The 6,000-nt window shown below is 40.2% G+C and overlaps 1 protein-coding gene across 4 annotated transcripts in view; it reads right to left on the reverse strand.

Moving 5' to 3' along the window:
- The window catches only part of Pot1 (protection of telomeres 1), a 75,594-nt gene extending 72,327 nt beyond the window's left edge, over positions 1–3,267 (reverse strand). For 2 of the 4 annotated variants that reach the window (XM_045160904.1, XM_045160902.1), the window contains exon 1: positions 3,250–3,266. The gene's annotated coding sequence lies outside the window, so the exon portion shown is untranslated. Of the gene's footprint in view, positions 1–3,024; positions 3,204–3,249 lie in introns of those variants that run through there. The other 2 variants (XM_045160903.1, XM_045160905.1) reach the window with 2 other exon arrangements.
- Between the last annotated feature and the right edge of the window lie 2,733 nt (positions 3,268–6,000).

Consider the following 6,000-nt stretch of genomic DNA (forward strand, 5'->3'; position numbering starts at 1 on the left):
AACAGGTAAGTTCCAGGCACCTGAGAGATCCCAGTTCCTGGGCAAGGAATTCCAGAACATAAATGGGAATACCAAGGTTTCAGGAGCTGTAGGGACAGGGAAGCATTACTGATCTCCATCTTCCAGAACTTCTCTAGAAACCTTCCCCCACCCCCAACATAATATACTGTTTCTGCTTTGGCAAACATCTGAGACTATATGTATACCTACCACCCCCCTACGTAAGCCAGCAGGACAGGAAACAGCCCAGCCCCTGTAATGCAGGGGACCTCGAACCTGAGGAAGTGTTCTGGTCAGGCAAGACTAAATTGGCTACTGTCCCCAGTCTCTAAAAAGGAGGAAACTAAATCATTGGGACCAAAATGGGGGCTTTCTGGTTGAGGAGTGCACAAACCACATAGGGGGCTCTGTCAACCCATGATGTCTGTCCTTCCTGGAGGGGCTGCTAACAATCACAGCCTTTTTTCCAGGAGATCACATGTGTGTCCTTGAGATTTAGTTGCTTGTCAAAGGCAGGAAATGACCACAAAACACTGTAAATTGCACCACGGGGTAGTTTATATGAAATATTCAAGTATTTAATAAAACACCTTCAGTGGAACCAGTAGCTCTCAGTTATAGATTATCTCCAATTTCACCTACAAAGGGGCTTGTTCCACTAGGCAGGTGACAGGAAATGTGTGCCTACTTTTAAATGAAATGAGCAAAGAAAACTGAAATGTGAACTAAAGGACATGCTGTGGGAGTTAAAGGAAACAGAACAGACTTCTACTCAGAGTCATATCTACAACTCAATAGGAGGTGGAAGCTAGTGCAATTCCGTTACATCTCACAGGACCTATTTATACAAAGGGAATGATACTTCCTTCTCTCTGGACAAAGTTAATTTCACAGCTGTCCTTTATAAGCTTCAAAATTCATTATTTTTGAAGTTCTCATGTAATAAGTCTCCTTTACGCACACGGAAAAGCATATGGCCCTCATCCCATCATGCTGAATATGGAAAATTGGTATGAAGTTGCCGCTCAGATGTGCTGAGATGCAAACACTGCTTGGAGTAATATGATGAGTCTTATTTATATTCTGGAAATTTCATGTTTTAGGAATAAAAGTGAATTAGTACAGGCTGGATTTAGTGGAGCATGCCTGTAATTCCCACATTCAGTATGCTGAGCAGAAGGGTCACAAGTCTGAGGCCAACCTAGGTTACAAGAATAAACAGTGTCTCAAATCAATATGAAACAAAACATAGTTATTAAAAATGTAATTCCATTTGTTATGGAATGGCTTGAGTTCATACAGAATACATTTGTTAAGCCATCTTTAATTCCTAATACCTCAGAGTGTGACATCTTACATCAGCATAATGCTGCTCTGTGCCTAGCAAAAACAAAAACAATGGTAATGCAAATCACTGCTCAGCTGCTTACTGGCTATTTCACCCTGTATTTGGTTTTCCAAAAACAGAAAGTGGGAATAGTACAGGGATTTATTTCAGTGTTAAAAGGGACAATGACAATACACAAGAAGTACTTAGGAGAGTCTCGTTAGCTAGACAGAAATTTATGCCACAGTATCAGTCACTTCTTCAAACTTGCCTTGCGCACTATCTAAAACACACCTTCTTTCTGGTGTTCTTCCTTCTCTAGATCATTTGTGTCTTTTTTAAAGTACTTCCTTTCACTGACTTCTACAACACAGACCTCTTCTCCTATGCTCTAGTCATAATCCCCTAAGAACCACTTTGAATCTCCAATTTGTCTTCAATTAGGCTGTCTATCAGACATTATCATTTGAATAAAACCCAAGATCTCTCCCATCTCAACGTAAATGAAAATGGAACTCAGTTGTTCTCTCTAAATGGGAACCTCCTATTGTCTTCCCCAGACTGGCTAGCAACTAGAAACAGTTCGGATTTCTTAACGCCTCTTGGGCCCCTCTAGTTTATTATTCTCCAAGAACTTTTAATTCAAATTTTTATTGTGTCCAAGCTTGAAGTAAACTGTCCACAGTTAATATGTTTTGGTGTTTTTGGAAATTTTATTTATTTATTTGAGAGAAAGAGACAGGGAGAGAAAGACCGGGGGTGGGGGTTGGGGGAATAGGTGTGCCAGCACCTCCAGCCACAGCAAACTAATTCCAGGTGCATGTGCCACATTGTGCATCTGGCTTATGTGGGTCCTAGGGAATCAAAGCTGGATCCTCTGGCTTTGCAGGAAAGTGCCTTAACCGCTAAGCCATCTCTGCAGCCCAACTGACTACATTTAAATTCCATGTCTACAACTTATTAAAAATCTGATATCAGGAAAACAATTTAACTTTTCTGAAATTTCCTATCATCATATACTCAAGTAATAATAATATGTACATCATAAGTCTTTGTGATGATTCAATGAGTTAATGTACATAGACAACTAAAATGCCACCCAACAGTTTGACTTAATAAAAATTTTGATGGCATTGTAACTATATTACTATTTTCTCTAGCCTCTTCACATTGTCCCTGTCTGTCCTAGGTTACCACCACTCCCTTTTCTTCCATTAACTTGCCATATAGCACATCGTGTTCATGAAAGAGGGACAGTAGTTTAAATTCAGAGTAAATCAGGTCTTTCTCACCAATGTATAGCACTCTTCTAAGAAACTGATTGTTAAGGACTTTCGGTTTAGCTTTTGTAGTTAAAGTAGTACGAACAGCTAGCTTTCAAATCTATGAATACCTTGTTAACTTTACTACTGTATTTTACAATTATAAAACAAAACGGCAGGATGATGACATTTTTTTGTTGTTGTTGTTGTTTTTCATTTTCTTGGCAGTTATAATGTATGCAAATTGCACAAAAGATGCTTCATACCAAAACCTATATGGGCTGCTTCCTCCCAACTCCTAAATCCTTAAGAAACTTTAAGAGATGTCAAATGGTGCACTGGAAGTTTGACCTTACCTCTCAACCTTCTTACTGTGAACATTCAGTAATACCAGTCATTACTTTAATGTGCAGGCACCAGCGCCCCCCAAACTACCTGAGATCCATCGGGGCGGGGACCTGGGTGTATTCATGTCTTTCTCCCAAAATGCCAAGGAAGATGGCAGACACGGCAGGTTGACGATAACGGCGCACTTGGAGCGCTTCTCTGCAACGCCTACACCAAATGACTACCTAAACGAAACCACCCCTCTTGTCTGTCCAGGATCGGACACCCTACCGCCTGGCTCCGAACTCCCAAGCCCCCGAGTAATCCACTCACCGACAGGCTGGAAGAAAACCCGGGAAGCTTGTGTTCAGACCGACGCGCTTCTGACGTCACACGCGCGCCGGCGGCAGGACGCACGCATGCGTGCTGGCGGCCAAGGCTGGCCAGCGGGGGACTGATCGAAACTCGCGAGACTTTGCTGGGCGTCGCGAGGCCTTAGCGGAAGCCCCGCCCCTTCCGCCGCGCACACCGCGAGTTCTCGTCCCGCCTTCACCGATTTCCCGCCTTTAGAGCTGGAGATAATCGTAGGTAGTCCTCAGTCCTCTGACCAATAAGTAGGTTTTCCCAAGGCAGCAGGGTGTTCACAGTAAGCGCCCAAATGCAGTTTTTACAAGGACGTGAATATACATATCTATTCAAAGTAACTTTTGTAGCAGTTTTCCAGCATTGATGTTATTTTCAGGCAAGTTTGATGACACTTTGCTATTAATTCATAAGGCAGTGATCTTGGGGTAAAATAAAGAAAATATATTAAATATTCATCTTTTCCCATTTTCTAAGGTGTTTTCCATCATTTGCTGTAAATGAAGCCTCCTGAACGTGGAGCCATAATGTAATAAGGAATTATACAAATGCTGTGAAAACTAATTTGGAGAAAATGTATCTGCTCTAAGTACATTTCTGCAGGAAGAAATAGCGATTTGTAAAGCACTTATTTTGTTTTTCAATATGAAATATTTATTGTTCACCCGCCTTCTCATTTACCCTCTCCACTCCTGTGTTCAGAAACTGTGGCTAAGCCTGGGTGACAACTTTGGGGGAGTTCAGTAAGTGTCTATTTGAGGAACATTATAAATAAGGGCTGTTCTGTATCTGTTCTTTCTCTGACCTCACACAGTTGTTCTGCTGAGTGAAGCCCCCACGTGGGTTTTGTATTCTGAGCACTTTCCTTTTAACTTAGGAAACACGAGCAAAAAGGCTCCTGCTCTCGTTTTGATGAGGGCAAAATACTGTACTTGAAGTAAGCATAAGGAACTGTAAAAATAGGGAACTAGAGCAAACCAATTAAAAACAGCAACCAAAATAGTGCCATACCTGCTAAAAGAACTGTCCTTGGGCCTCATTAAAGCTTCATTATAATATATTACCATAACATTTCTGCCCAGGGGCAGCTATATAACAAGCATGTTTTGAACCTTTTATACAGTAGTATATAATCACTGAAAGCCTCCCTTTCCAGGAGAAATCAGAAGTATTCTCCATAAAGCTAAAAGTAGATCATTGTTCCTGCCTACTCTGTCTATGGAATAGCTGGATGTGTTTCTTTCTTTAATAAACGTTCATTTTATTTTTCAGGCTTAAAACCTAATCTAATTTCTAACCTACTCCAGACAAATGACTCACCCAGTGGGTGACAGTCTCACTCCCACCAGCAGTAATGTATCTTCTCTCAACAGATTTTCAACTTTTCCTTACTCTTTCTCATCATCACTTAAAACCATTCTTCCATGGTTTAAGCTAAGGGGCAGGGGAACTGCTTGCTCTTAGACTCATGGTACTACACAATACTACACATGGTAGCTTTTAAATGTTTATTGAATAAGCAATGCTCAGGACAAATGGTTCTCTTTCCTCACCTCTCTAACTTGATCTCCACACCAACAGTGATCCAATCAAAATAAAATGTCCTTCAACAAAAAATATTATACAACTCTTTGTTGCTAAACAGAAAGATATTTATAGGTGAAAAACATTTAAAGCATTTTTTTTTAATTTTAATTTTTTATTTATTTATTTGAGAACCACAGACACAGAGAGAAAGACAGAGGGGGAGAGAGAGAGAATGGGCGCGCCAGGGCTTCCAGTCCCTGCAAACGAACTCCAGACGCGTGCGCCCCCTTGTGCATCTGGCTAACGTGGGTCCTGGGGAACCGAGCCTCGAACCGGGGTCCTTAGGCTTCACAGGCAAGCGCTTAACCGCTAAGCCATCTCTCCAGCCCATTTAAAGCATTTTTTATTATACTACTACATGTTCCTACTTTCCTTATTAGTCTATATCAAATGAAACTTTTTCCTGCTTCTCTTTTTAGCCAGGTAGATATCCATATTCTACAGAATATATTGAAAGTACCTACCAGAAGTTTGCATGACTGTTGTTTGTTTCTTTGTTTGTTTGTTTCTTTGTTTATATGCTATTTTGGCATTCTCAGTGTCCCTAGCATACAAGTACTTTTTCACAAATACAATTATTATAACAAATAAAGATGAAAGATTAATCTAAACCTTTTTGGTATTTCATGTCTTAGAAATGTTAGTTTTTCTATTACTTTTCAAAAACTAAACATTGAATCCTAATGTTCAGCAATTTAACAACTCCAATTCATTTATTATGCATGTTGTGATCATTAATGTAGTTCAATTTGTGGTGTATTACCTATCCTGCCAACCATTGCAATCATGTTTCATCCCTCTAGCCTGAAAATATAATTTCTCTTATGCCTAGAAGTCATGACTAAAGTATAGTCAGTGAAGAGATGCTTCCCTTGATGCCCTTGCCAACCAGTCATCCACACTCATCACAAACATCCTTCTTATAGTTGTTAGAGTTACAAAATGGTTGAGAATCACTGGAGGTTTGAGTACAATCGGTGATTCTGTTTGCTTATGTACATCTTGATACATATTTGATTGAAACAGCACACAAAAAAAAGATGACACATGAAAAAGAGTTGGAAAAAAGACATTCATTGCAGGCTATGCCGAGAACATCTTTCAACTTCATAACATGGTGGGAATAGATTTATG

Source organism: Jaculus jaculus, chromosome 10, assembly GCF_020740685.1.
Source record: "Jaculus jaculus isolate mJacJac1 chromosome 10, mJacJac1.mat.Y.cur, whole genome shotgun sequence".
Taxonomy (NCBI): Eukaryota; Metazoa; Chordata; class Mammalia; order Rodentia; family Dipodidae; genus Jaculus; species Jaculus jaculus.